At 38.5% G+C, this 15,840-nt stretch overlaps 1 protein-coding gene across 4 annotated transcripts in view; it reads right to left on the bottom strand.

The window, feature by feature from the left end:
* The window catches only part of LOC137657816 (uncharacterized), a 514,523-nt gene that overhangs the window by 138,211 nt on the left and 360,472 nt on the right, over nucleotides 1-15,840 (bottom strand). The window lies entirely within an intron of this gene.

Here is a 15,840-nt window from a genome sequence, read left to right as displayed (position 1 = left end):
TACTAAGTAGTGGTGAGCCCCTTCCTTAAAATCTCAAAATATATATGCTATATGTACCAAATGACCACACATAAGTAAGACACTACTAACATAATATATTCTCTTCTGCTTATTTTCTGGGAACATTTTATGCTTGAGGCATATCTAGTTTTCGTCTCTACTTTTGCACCATTCAGTATTGTACAGTATAACCAGAACATGAAAGCTTTAAATACAATAGAACCTCTACATACGATTGTTCCAACATCCAAAGTAAAATTCGATAAAATATTTGTCTCGACACCCGAAGTCATGCTCCAACATCCGATGTAGATCTTGTTTACGCCAGAAGACGGCAGCACGTCGGAGGGACGCCCTTGAGCGTCGAGTCTGTCAGTTCTCTGTTCTCATGCGCATCGTGTAATTGTCCTCTGTTCAGTCTGTTATCAACAGTGTTTATTATCTTCCTTTTCTCACGCTTCATTTTTGATTTTACGTATAATCATGGGTCCTAACAAGCTTAGTTTCGGTACAGGTATTAGTAGTGGTGAGAAGAGGAAGAAGGCAATGCTTTCATTAGAACTGAAGCAAGAAATTATAGAAAAACACGAGTGCAGTGTGCATGTGAGTGATCTGGCTAAACAATATGGTCGGAATATGTCTACGATCTCGATGATCATCAAAAAGAAGGAAGCCATTAAAGCCGTCAAACCATCAAAGGGGATCAAAGTGAAGCAAAGAAAACTAAGATTAAGTGAGAGAGAGAGAGAGAGAGAGAGAGAGAGAGAGAGAGAGAGAGAGAGAGAGAGAGAGAGAGAGAGAATGATGATGATGTTTATTGTCGTGCATGCAATAAAACAAGCAGAATAAGTGAATCCTTAAAATAAGTTTCAAAAAGTTACGTTAATCTCTCTCTCTCTCTCTCTCTCTCTCTCTCTCTCTCTCTCTCTCTCTCTCTCTCTCTGTCAGAATCCTATTTGAAGGCAGGCAAATCTGGTGAGTTTACCTGGTCTTTAATGAGAGAGAGAGAGAGAGAGAGAGAGAGAGAGAGAGAGAGAGAGAGAGAGAGAGAGAGAGAGAGAGAGAGAGAGAGATAACTTTTTAAAACTTATTTTAAGGATTCACTTACTCAGCTTGTTTTACTGCATGCTCGACAATAATATCATCATCATCATCATCTCTCTCTCTCTCTCTCTCTCTCTCTCTCTCTCTCTCTCTCTCTCTCTCTCTCTCTCTCTCTCTCTCTCTCAGCATTCTTTTATTACAAAGAAGCGTCATATATAAGTGATGAAAATTAAAAATCAAAAAGAAAAAAATTTAAAAAAAAATATAAAATGTAAAAATTGAAAAAAAAAAAATAAGCTAAGTTAGGTTAAGTTCACGTAGTGTAAGTTAGAGTAAATTATGGTACGTTATCGCAGTCACCACCTCTACCTCCTCGCCAACCGTCTGTCTCCTCCTGCGTAGCAAATCCTACACCTGCGTTGGCCTGTCTCTAAGGTAAAGTGACAATAAAAACCTCATTTTTATTTATTATTTCTTTATAATTATTCTTTTTTACATCTCTCTTATATAATGCAATTGTATTATTGTTATGTGTAGTTATGTGTAGTAATTTATTAAGGAGTTATCATAGGTTTTTGGACTGTAGAATGAATTATACAAATTACAGTGTATTCTTATGGGAATATTTGCTCCAACATACGATTGTTTTAACATACGAAGCAGGTCCCGGAACGAATTAAGATCGTATGTAGAGGTTCCACTGTATATAAACAAACTGACAAAGAAATATGATGAATATAACTTATAAAAGCTACATACATTTCTTCAAGACACAATAGAAAAAAATAAATTACATTATCTTTTTAAGCATTGATGAAATAAAATAGTTCATGTGAAATTTACGGGAGACTACTGAAGTATCTTTGCCTCAAAATCTTCAAGAAAATTTGAATAGTTACTTACGCAGATAAGATATGGGTTGCATAAGCAACTGGTTGTGCTTACATAAATATAAGAAAAGGACATTTCAGCCATAAAAAAAAAAAAATTTTCATTAAAAAAATTTTAAACAAGAAATATACATAGTCATTCCCTCGTAGCCAAAAATGCAATTTTCTGGATTTCCGAAATGCCAGGCAAAGGTCTTAAACAACCTTTTTACCCATTAATTATGGATCCAAGAGATTTACTTATTTTAGAGACAACAGTAGGATTAGGAAATTAATTTGTTTTATATATTTATGAACGTTTTTGTGGAAGATGATAAAACTGAAGGGAAGCAGAATTAGTAGGTTTGTTTTTGTATGATATAATCATAATTATTTATAATTGTATATTTTGTTAGAAACATTATATAATACAGAAAATTAATGTTAAACAAATTATGAATAATATCAAAGAACTTATTGCGCAAGGTGGTGGTGTTTTGTTGGGGATTGTTGGGGAAGGTAGGAGGTGGGCTGCCAGCCGTCATTTCGGTGTGTGTGTTGACAGGTGTCGGTTAGCCTCCTAACCAGGTGTGCAAATGTAGGCTGATTTTTGTTTTTATTTATTTAAAGAGGTAATACGTCCTGAGTGTACTGGCAGAGGTGTAAGACTAGCATTACACTGGTTAAGCAAGTGTGGGGATTTGATATGGAGCACCAAGGTGTAAGTTACTGTATTGATTATTCATGTGTTCTTATATTTATGATGGATTTGGAAATGTTATAGTTGGATATGCTGTACTTTTGTATTTGTAATGGAGTTAGTATTATTGCTGTGTTTTGTGTACGAAAGACTGTTTTCATTTTATATTTGATTCTACGAATATCGCTGTTGTTTTGCATATTTTATTAGGATTACATTTTGAGTAACTTTAACTATTTGGGGGTTTGTTTTAATTTGGACACTTGTTTACAGGCTGAATGTTACCTAATAAAGTATTCATGTGGCACTTGGTGACTTTGTATCTACCCAATCCATACAGTTTTTTACCTATGACAACAATTTCTTCACTCAATCTGTGAAAAGATTAGAAAAATTTAGAGTACTGTAAAGGTCGTCTTAGAAGTAGCAACATTCAATGACATGGTATAACAAGAATTGTCAGAACTTATCTAAGCCAATCCATTTGGATACATTTCTGCTATAAATTTTCTCAAAATCGAAATGGAGATACCTCATCCCAGTTGGTCTTCTTACTCCATACTTCCTTCACTTTCAGGATCATGCTCTGTAAAACCATCCAAATTAGAATCTTCAAACCTTCCATTTCTTACCAACCATTGTGCCTGCACTAGGCAATTGACTCGTTTCAGCAATTGAGGTATTAGCACCTATCTTAATTAAACCACGCAAAACATGATTTGAGCTAGTAACCAAACTTACACCAAACTGGTATCCACTGCTATTCGAAATATGATGCAACCATTTCTCAGCACCAGTCAAAGCTTTAAAAAAATATCTAAATTCTGTGATTCCTTTTGCAGTAAAACCATCCAATATGCCACATTATTGAAAAATGTATAAAAGGGTTGTTCATGAGCTCTTACATCAGTGGCCCGAGAAATTAAAGGTTCCAGGGTGACAGCCTGCTCTTTTATCTAACCATCCAATGGTCGTACAGAGCTGACCAGATTGGACATGCAAGGGTTTTGCAATAAAAAGACCGGAAGTAACTTGGGAGAACGAGGCTCCATGAGAGGCTATTGACTCTATAATATGCTGGGTACCAACATTACCCTTACTGACTGGTGCACCAGAATTGCTAGTCAGAGGCTATTGACTCTATAATTTGATGGGTACCAACATTACCCTTATTGACTGGTGCACCAGAATTGCTAGTCAGAGGCTATTGACTCTATAATTTGATGGGTACCAACATTACCCTTATTGACTGGTGCACCAGAATTGCTAGTCAGAGGCTATTGACTCTATAATTTGATGGGTACCAACATTACCCTTATTGACTGGTGCACCAGAATTACTAGTCAGAGGCTATTGACTCTATAATTTGATGGGTACCAACATTACCCTTATTGACTGGTGCACCAGAATTGCTAGTCAGAGGCTATTGACTCTATAATTTGATGGGTACCAACATTACCCTTATTGACTGGTGCACCAGAATTGCTAGTCACAACTGGAGGAGTTAACCTAAAACGTAAAACAAAGAAGTTAGGCTCTAGTACAATCACTACCTTACTCGAAGGTTTACTGGCCTCTTTAGACTACAAAAATGCCAAAAAGGTTTGATGGTATCTTTTAAAAAATACACCCTATGAGAGTATTGGAAATCCATTTCTTACTGCTCACAACCAGGCCAACATGTGGCAAGGGCATAATGTTGGACCATGAGTTGCAGAGAGGAAAATATTATGTGTCCCACATTTTGTCTCTACTGTACAATGTAACTATGTACCACAGAGTTGTCAAATTTCACCTAGATTATGTCAATATATGAAGTTACCTGAATTTGTGTAGGTTTTAATGAGCAAATTTAAATTTGGAGTAATGGAAAAAAAACTTGAATTTAGGCAAAGAAATTTATATATAAAAAAAAAAAAAAGATCAGACTACTAACACGTATTAGAAAACTTCTTACTTAAATAAAGTGCATTTTGGGAGATTAGCTGCTTCTTTGGATGAAATAAAATAATTTGCAAAATATGTTCCAATAAAATACCTTCTTTACCAAAACACCAGAACACAGGACTAAGAAACTCCCATGCTTAGTAATATACATAAGAAGAAAACTAAATTACATTTTAATGTAATTAGTTACTTAATGAGAAAAATATCCCTCAAAAGAACAAGAGGGTTAATGACATTTTCTTTTCTAAAACAACCCCAGATACCTCTCTCTATTTCTGCCATGCTTCTTTCACTCTCTGCCACAGCTTTTTCTGTACCCCCTCCTAATGTCAAGAGTTACAGCCAGGTTTTATGAGTAACCTGGAGCAAATAGATAAATGATTAATTGAGAAATAAAATGAACAATAGAAAAAGTGTCAATTGAAAGCTAAAACAGTCTCATTACATTTCATTTTATTCATAGTACAGTACTGTTAACACAAATTATCTTTAAAGACCTTAATAATTTACAATTACAGTATGCAAAGATGGCCACACCTGAACCTGAAACAGGTAAGCTGATAGCTAACGTATTGCACAAAGGAAAGAACTTAATACCTATATATATACCTCACTCTAAATGCACATGTGATCCTGAATAAATATTGAGCTATTTTCAAGAATCTTAAGTCAATTACTGCCCTCTAAATAACAAAATATATAGAAAAGGTCAGCTTAAAGAAAATTTATCTGTATTTGTTTTATGTCGAATACTGTCTGAATATTTAAGGGATTTTGACGAAGGAAAAATCTATTTCTGGGGAGAGACCTGTGACGCCCGGTGAAAAGTCCTTCTTTCTCCCTTTTCTGATATAAATCTTTCAAATATACCAGAGAAAAATAAAAGCATGGAATGCAGAGGTTACTACCCTCGCGCGAACACCTCGTGAGTGTCGTGGCACCATTGAGACTGTTTACGTTATCATAGGTGATTATCCTACTATGAGTATACATTGAAGAATCTGAATCATATGTCAACTCTTTTCTATATATATGTATATATATATATATATATATATATATATATATATATATATATATATATATATATATATATATATATATACACAGCAATCCCTCGCCATTTCGCAGCTCAAGTTTCGCAGCCTCAGTGCATCGCGGATTTTCGAAGATATTCATCAAAAATTAGAAAAAATGGTGCGAAAGTTACGCGGGCGCTAGCAGAAGGCAGGGAGAGTACAGTAGAACATCAGGTATCAACACGGAGATGGCACGCAACTCAAAATCCACCTCTCTGATTCGCCTGCCATCTCGGCTCCAGAATCCCGCAAGCTGATTGGCCGAGCCATCGAGACGCTTTACTCAGCCTCTCTCCCTGCCATGCGCCCCACGAAGGGAGACCCCATTCATTGTTCACTCCCGCTTCGCTTGTATTGCTTAGTCTTGCCACTAGGAACTTTTAGCTGTTTTCTTGTGCTTTTTTAGTGTAAAATATTGCTTGTGACACCTGTGAAAATGGCTCTTAAACGTCCTCTACCCTCTACCTCCTCTCGTGAACCCAAGAAGAAGAAAAAAATTATGACGGTGAACGAGAAAGTGAAATTATTGGACAAGCTCAAGGCAGGCAGTAGCTATGCGTCTGTTGCCCTAATTTACGGAGTGAATGAATTGACGGTTTGCTACATAAAAAAGAGGAAATGAAAATACGTAAAACTGCCTCATTAACGTTCTCCAAGGACACTAAGCGCGTTGTGACTCCTCGTAATAAAACAATTGTGCAAATGGAGAATGCGTTATCAATGTGGATATCGGACTGTCGGGAAAAGAAGGTTAGTCTCGATACCAACTTGATTCGAACCAAAGCCCAAATCCTGTATGATAGCCTCGTTCCTGAAGGAAAATCAAACGAAGATAATGAAGACGATGATCCTGCCCCGCGAGAAAACCATGGTTTTATTGCAAGTAAGGGCTGGTTCGAGAAATACAAGAGGAGGTTTGGCCTTCGCAGCGTTCCTTTGTATGGGAAGGCTGCCTCGGCAGACAAAGAGGCAGCTCTTCGTTACGCCAAGGACAAGTTCCCGAAATTAATTAAAGAAGGGGGCTATCTCCCGTAGCAAGTGTTCAATATGGATGAGACTGGCCTCTTCTGGAAGAGGATGCCGTCTCAGACGTTCCTTTACAAGGACGAAGTAAAGAAGCCAGGGTTCAAGGCCCACAAAGATCGCGTCACTCTCCTCATGTGCGGGAATGCCGCGGGCTTCATGCTCAAGCCAGGCTTAATTTACAAGTCATTGAATCCTCGGGCTTTGAAAAACTAAAACAAAGCCATGCTGCCCATCTGCTGGATGAGTTATAAAAAGGCATGGATAACCAAAGCCCTCACACTCGACTGCTTCTTGAACTGCTTTATCCTGCAGGTAAAGCTGTACCTCACGGAGAATGGGCTGCCCTTAAAGATCCTCCTTTTGATGGACTGTGCAGGAGGACATACAATGGATCTCCATTATGACGGGGTCCAAGTGAAGTTCCTGCCCCACAACACCACTTCCCTAATACAACCAATGGATCAGGGGGTTATTTGGGCATTCAAAGTCCTCTAAACGAGGTCCACGATGGAGGGCCTCATCTCCTCCATCGACGAAGGCGACGAGGACTTCAGCCTCAAGAGATATTGATGGGAATATAACATTGCAACGTGCCTGCCCAACATTCAGAAAGTTCTTAATGAGATGAAAGAGCAAACACTGAATGCAAGTTTGTTCATAACTATAAGGGATTTACGCCAGACGAAGTTCACCACTCCGCCGTAGATAAGGCTGTGAGGCTGCCACGGTCAGTAGCCAACGAAGGTTTTTCCGACATGATGACGGAAGATGTCAACTCACTGATTGAGTGCCATTCGGAGCCCCTAAAAGACGAGGACCTTGGCGAAATGACAAGATCAGCGAGCGAGGAAGAAGAAGAGGCAGCTGACGTTGACGACGATGACGAAGCTGAAGAACGTGGACGTTCCTTGGACAACCTGGAAGAGCTCTGCAATATGGCACAGGCTATGCAACAAAGGGCGCAGGAAATCGGCGATAATATGGTCAGAGCCATCGAATTTAGTAACCGTATTGATGGTGTAATGCGTTATACGAGAGCATCTTTGGTCAGATGAAAAAAAAAATAAAAAAATAAAAAAACTTCACATCACGATGTTCCTAGTGCGCCGAAAACCTTCTGCAGAAGCATCAGATGATACTCCTGTTGCCTCTCCGGCTTCCGACCGAGCCACAACGCCGTCTCCTGCAGTTTCTCCACCTCTATTGAAAGCTGTCGATGATGATCCACCGTCTCTATCAACTGACGATGAGGCGTCACCTGAGGAGTAGTAAAGCTCCCATTAACCTGTGCAGTAAATCATCTTCATCTTCTTTACCTCCATCATACTGCGCAGGTGTTTCATCGTCATTTAACAAGATCATCGTCATTGTTAGAGGTGAGCTATGTATCTTGTTATAAGAATAAAAGTGTTCTACATATTTATCTACAATTTATACACGTACACTATTTATGTCTACATATGAATGTACATGTGCACTTACATTCTATGTATATTATTTATACATTATTTATGAATGAATGTAAATGTACATACAGTATACGTAATGTATTAAATAATGTATTTATATTACAGTATTTATAAAGCACAGTATTTTATTTATGTACGGTATATAATTTATATCATCAATATTTATTTACATGATTCTTTAATGTTGTAATAACATATGCATTTATAGGGTTACTACACACTTATTGTTATTACATATACATGTACATGTACACAAAAAAAAATATGCATATTAAAAAATAGGGAGGGAACCTACATCCCAGTTTTCACCTATCGCGGTCGGTTCTGGTCCCCATTAACCGCGATATGTGAGGGATTACTGTATGTATATATATGAATATATTCATATATATATATATGAATATATTCATATATATATACATATATATATATATATATATATATATATATATATATATGAACATATTCATATATATATATATATATATATATATATATATATATATATATCAACATATTCATATATATATATATATATATATATATATATATATATATATATATATATCAACATATTCATATATATATATATATATATACACACACATATATATATATATATATATAAATATATATATATATATATATATATATATATATATATAGCCTATATATACACATATATATATATACTATATCTAAATTTGTATATACACACACACACACATATATATATATATATATATATATATATATATTTATATATATATATATGCATATATATACATATATATAAATATAAATATATAGATATACAGTATATATATATATATATATATATATATATATATTTATATATATGTATATATATATGAATACATATATATATATATATATATATATATATTTATATATATAAATATATATATGCATATATATATAGACATATAGATATATATATATATATATATATAGACATATATATATATATATATATATATATATATATATATATATAGACATATATATATATATATATATATATATGTACATATATATATATATATATATATATATATATATATATATATATATGTATATATATTTACATATATATATACACATATACATATATAATATATATATATATATATATATATATATATATATAATATATATATAAATATATGTATATATATTATATATATATATATATATATATATACATATATATATATATATATATATATATATATATATATATATACATACATATATATATATATATATATATATATATATATATATATATATATATATATATATATATATATATATATATATATATTATATATATATATATATATATATATATATATATATATATACATATATATATATATATATATATATATATATATACATACATATATATATATATATATATATATATATATATATATATATATATATATATATAAAACGGATTTTGACGTAGGAAAAATCTTTTTTTGGGTGAGATAGCCATGTCGTCCTGATGGAAGGTCACTTTGGCAGCTTCCTACTGTATAATATTTCTGCGAGTGATATTAGAGGAGAATTACCGTCAGGTATCACAGGATTCTAACCCTCGGAACGACTATCCGAAGATATGTATAATCAGGGACTTATCCGTAGATAAGCATAGATATCTGCACCGCAATAGACTTTACCCAGTCTAGTCAACTAGGGGGAAGGATAAGTGAGGAGCCGTTACATATCCTCTCTCCCTATGGTGCCTCGTTCGTCTTTGAGGCCTCATTCCACATAGCAGCTAAGTACCTTGTAAAGAGGCATCCTACGATGAATCGGGGAGGGACAATGTAACGGGTGGGCCATCAGGACAAAATGGCTATCTCATCCAAAAATTGATTTTTCCAATGTCAAAATCTGTTTTTTGGGCTAGAGCCATGTCATCCTGATGGAAGTGTACCAGAGAATTACCTATAACTCGGTAGGAGGCCTCGAAGAGAGGTTCCAATACCGAAATGCGCTAACCGGATTAATCCATCAAAGCATAGGTATCAAACTCAAAAACCTATTCCAGGGAGTAAAAAAAGGACCAAAGGACCACCCTCCACGATGGGAAAGACATCCGATTTCAGTGGTGAGAACCTTAGAGAACCCAAAACTGAAGGAGGCATCGTAGTTAAAACATATGGAACAAATACTCATTAATATGATTCAATGGAACATGTTCAGGAAGGATAATAATAAAGAGGCACACTAAATTTATTGTCGCTAAATTAATAATAGGGCTTAAAATAAAAGGCATGTAAAAGTTTACAGACTTTTATTCCCAAGTATCAGTGCAGGGAATAATAAGTAATCAACATTACTGTCATATAGAAAATTTGTTTGTATAATACATTCCCACTCTACCCAGACAGAAGGTAACATTAAGGAATAAAAATATGACATAAGGAACCATAGGGAACTCATGACAAGATAAATTGATCGATAAACCCAAGATCATATATGTACAACAAAAGAGGGTAATCACCCAAATAAATTGAACTATAGTCTAATCAACATATAGACAGGTAGTATATAGCATTGAAGGTACAACATCATGTAGGAGAGACACAAGTGAACCTAAAAAGTAAATGATCAATTGCATTTTTCTGTGTTCCTGAAACAAAAACCCACTGTTTACTCATTGTAAATAACAAGCTAGAGGAGTGCCCTAGGACGCACTGTGGGCTACTTCGATGCAGCAGGTTTGGTAGCACTTCCCGCAGCCACCACAAAATGACGTATCTCCTCCAATTGTTTCAGATAATGCCTGAAGAAAACCCTAGTGGACTTCCAACGGAGTCCCTCAAAGGACATATTCTGGAAAAAGTTCAATGATGAAGCCACTTTCCTAGGGTCATGAACCGATGGCATACTAGCCGGGTCCGCTCTTCGTTTTAGAGAAAAATCTGATCCCACCGTTTCCCCCTTAAACAATTGACAAATTGCACTGTTCTTAATAAATACACTTTTAAACACTGCACTGGGCACATGGAGGGATCACCTGATAGGGGAACTATTTTCCATGGACCCTAACATTTAGAGGGAAGTTCATTCGTAGCTAAAAAAACGGGATCAGGGTATAAATTAACCACACCATTATCCACAAATTCAATGTGGCCTTCGTCTCTAGAAAGAGCCACAATTTCACTAACGCGACCACCTGATAGGGGAACTATTTTCCATGGACCCTAACATTTAGAGGGAAGTTCATTCGTAGCTAAAAAAACGGGATCAGGGTATAAATTAACCACACCATTATCCACAAATTCAATGTGGCCTTCGTCTCTAGAAAGAGCCACAATTTCACTAACGCGACCACCGGAAGCCATTGCAATTAAAATGACAACTTTCTGAGTAAGGTCACGAATAGAAGCCGTTTGATTGTCTATGTCCGAAGACCAAGAGATAGGCTTCGGTGGAGCCGACGGCCGTAGCCTTGCACAAGCCTTCGGAATTTTGTTGAAGAGATCACAGTTAAAGTCGATATCAAAGGCGTATAGTATAGGTCTAGCGAGGGCCGACTTGTACGACGAGATTGTGGAGGAAGCTAGACCTTGCGCGTGCAAATCAATCAGGAGACCTAGACAAAAATCCATAGTAATTGAACCTGGATTCTTGTCCTTGACATATTTGACCCATTTCTTCCATGACGTTTCGTACTGAGTCATAGTGGTAGACGTCTTATAGTTTTCTGCAAACTCCAACTTATCACGTTGACTTTGGAGCTTCTTTTCCAGAACTAAGGCGAAAAAATCATGATATGAAGGTTGTTTGTTCTCCATGATGAAGCGTAGACAATCTCCCGCTGTACCTCCCAGAAAAGAATCGGGTTGGGCAACGGCACCAACTTGGAGTTCAATTCCGTAACCATGGGAAACCAATTGCTCTTCAGCCCCAGAGGAGCCACCAGAGCCGCCGTTCCTTTGAAAGATCGAAGCTTGTCCAAAACCTTCATGAGGTTGAACGGTGGAAACAGGTAAATCCTCGTCCAACGATTCCAATCAAAGAACATCGCGTCCATGCTCACTGCTGCTTGATCCACATTCAGTTCTACATAGCAAGGAAGTTTCTTGTTGAGACTCGCCGCAAACAGATCCACTTGACGTCCAGGGACTTGATCCTGCACGAAACAGAATGATTTTTCGTCGAGAGACCACTCTGTCTCTAGAGCTTTTGTCCGAGAGAGGGAATCCACCATCATATTTCTTACTATCTGAAGGTGGGATGCTGACAGGTGGCAACCTTTCCTCTGAGCCAATGTAAAGATGGCTAACATTACGTGATTTATTTGGGAAGACCTTGACTACTGGATGAGGAAAGCGCAATGGTACTGTCTGTGACAGACTTTTGGCAGTGGACCACGGTCAAAGATGCCCTACCAAGTAAAACCGGGGTCTGCTTCTGATGGTTACGAAGAGCTTTGGAGGCTCTCCGTTTCCAAACTCTGCTTGCATCCTTGAGACGTACTTTGAGGACAGGGTTTGTTACCGAGGCAAACTGCAAAGATCCTAGAACCCTCCCCTGGCGTCGCCTGGTGATCGTCCCCGACTTGGCCAGAGACCTGACTGACTTCACTATTTCCTTCCTCTTGGAGGGAGGAATAGATAGCGAATGAGACTTGAGGTTCCAATGAATCCCCAACCACTGGAAGTCTTGAGCTGGGGTCAGTCTTGATTTCTTGAAGTTGATCTAAAATCCGAGAGACTGAAGGAACCATACATCTCAAGTGGCTGCTTCCGAGCACTCCAGTGCCGAGGGAGCCCACACTAGCCAGTCGTCCAGGTACGCAGCTACTTGAAGGCCTTTTTCCGAAAGTTGCTGAACGACTACGTCGATAAGCTTCATGAAAATCCTCGGATCTATGTTGAGCCCGAATGGCATAGCTCTGAATACATAGCCCTTTCTCTCCAGGCAGAAACAAAGATAGGGGGAGAAGCATCGACCTATCGGAAGATGCCAATAAGCGTCGGTAAGAACCATAGAGCCAGTGTAAGCCTCCAGGGGTAGTAAGGTCCGTATCTGCGAAATAGTCAGCATCCGGAACCTGTCGCACTGAATGAACATGTTTAGAAAGGACAAGTCGAGAATAGTTCGAGGTATGTTCGAATCTTTCTTTGGCACGCAAAATAGATGACCTTGAAATCTCATAAATCTCGTGCAACGGATAACTCTTTTCTTCAGAAGGTCTTGAATGTATTGTTCCCGATGAGGTGTTGATTTCTGGAAAAACCTCCTGAGCTTTGGAGGCCGTCGCTTCCACTTCCAACCCAAGCCGTTGGAAATGACGCTCTGTGCCCAAGGACTGAATGACCAATGGTCCTTGAACAAGGCCAGCCGTCCCTCTACCGGGAGATCTTCATTGTTTGTGCTGAGGACGTGCACCCCTTCCTCCTCTGACACCTCGATATCCGCGACCCCTGGACCTGCCTCCTCTGTCAGAGCGTCCTCTGCCCCCTCATTCTCTCTTGTGAGATCGAAAGGACGCTGACCCCTGCTCATACACAGGGTTGAAGGCCGGGGACTGAGTCGCCACGGGATGAGGTACAGCAAAAACAGTGAGGGATGGCGGCGGGGATGGAGCAAATAACTTCCTATGGTATGTCGGTTTACTTGACCTCTTAGGCTGTGGTCCTCCCCCAGGGGTGAACTTCCTCTTCAAAGAGATCCCCACTTCGGGAACAGGCTCTTATTCTCAGCCACAGCTTTATCCGTAACCTCCTTCACTAGCTTCTGAGGAAAAAGGTCTTTTCCCTATAAGCTAGAATCGATGAGATGTTTCAGCTCGTGGCGGATAGTAGCTAAAGCAAGTATATGTTCTCTACAGTCTCTACGGGCCTGAAAGAAAGCATAAACATCCTTCATGAAGGTGGCAAGATGAGTCTTTGCCAACAAGGAAAAGACTGGGGCATCCGTAAAATTCCAACATCATCTCCATGAAGCACAGCAGAGACATTGAAGCTGATAACCTCTCTCTGGTCTCCATTTCATCCTTAAGAAAGTGTTCAGGAATCCTAGGCAGTTTCTCATTAAACTGGCGGCTGGCCACATCCTTATCCAGTTTACACTCGGCAAAAGTGAACTGGACATCAACCCAGTGGTCGGCATCATGTGGGAGGATAAGTGACACTGGTTTGCACTCTTCCAACACTGGGAGAGGCTTACCCTCACGAATGGCTTTCTCAACAGCCACAAAGCCCTTAGAGGCAAAAGGGAATACCATAGTGTCCGGAGCTACAAAGGTGGCTAGCTTTTACCAAAAGCACCCAGCTGTGTATTAATACACCCTGCCCTCTTCATTTCTTTCATTGCCAGGTGTTGAGCCCTTGTATGTTCCAAGAGGATCGTTTCTTTAGGGATGGTGTCATCCCTCAACGGATCCCCTTCAGCTAACCTCACAAAGCTAAAGAGATAGGCATCAATGTCTGGGTAAAAATCCAGACCTGCTACCGATCTGAAGCCTAACTCTTTGCTAATGTGGAGGATGCCCTCGGAAAGCACCGCGTGGCCAGCATATTTCCAGGGATTTTTCTGCATGCAATATCGTAGCTGGAGACAAAACTTTATCTTTAGACGGTTCCTCTTGCTTCTTCGAAGCCTGGATCTCTTCACGCAAGGCTTTAAACATCATCAGCTGATATTGCTGATTCCCCTCCATGAAAGCTTTCATGTTAGCCAAAAGTGCCGGATCCATAGAAGTACCCGATGTGCCCGGGAACTGAAGGGCTCCATAAGCCCAGCAGGAGACAGCGGGGGAAAAGAAGCCAGAACCGCTACCGTCACGGAAGAGGCAGTTGTCACCGTAGACAGGGAGGCCATTGTCGTAGTGGAGGCTGAAGTGGCAGATACCACTGAATCCTTAATGGGCCCCACACTAGCATCATCCACCTCCACTAAGTAAGAATCATCCATCGGAGGGAGGGCTTTGTCATCCGACTCCACCATAGAAAGGAGAGCCAATTCTCTACCCGGGAAAAGAGAGGAGACCGTAGACATCCTCTCTGAGTGTAGGCTCATAACACCCAATGCTTCGTCGACTTGTAGTCGGATGGCTGGGAGGGGTTTAGGGTGAAAATAACCCAAAATTGAATCAGGTGCTGCCTTGGGGAAGAGGATATCCTTCCACTCAGTAGAGGGGAGGTAAGGGGCCTTCAGATCTGCGTTCTTCTTAACCCTCTTACCCAGGTGCGAAGGGATCGCTGAAAGAACACCCGGTTGTCATCGGAGATATCCTTCGAGATCCACCCCGAATGATGCAGGTCCTTGCAAACACTGCAATCCTGCGGGTCCCAGTACGAGACTGGACCCTTCATCTTCCGACACTTCGCATGGTTGCGACAAGTATCGTGACAGCAAGGATGCCTCACGGTCCTGGCACAAATCTGCATCTACAGTACATCTCCATCTCAAAAAAAAAAAAAAAAAAAAAAAAAAAAAAAAAAAAAAAAAGTTAAATGAGTACATGGGACTCTAAATGTCACCAAAAGCTGAAAGGAATGGATTAGTAACATTCTATGCTGACAATAAAGGGAATAGTAATCCCGAAATTGTGTGTAATTGCAATTGGTAAGAAAGTAGGAGATAAAGTACAAAATGTCCATACCTCTATTAAGGACGTTAGATTGCAATAAATAGCCTCCTTAAAGATAGTC

This window comes from Palaemon carinicauda, chromosome 18, assembly GCF_036898095.1.
Source record: "Palaemon carinicauda isolate YSFRI2023 chromosome 18, ASM3689809v2, whole genome shotgun sequence".
Classification (NCBI taxonomy): domain Eukaryota; kingdom Metazoa; phylum Arthropoda; class Malacostraca; order Decapoda; family Palaemonidae; genus Palaemon; species Palaemon carinicauda.
This window is presented reverse-complemented; position numbering and strand designations above follow the sequence as displayed.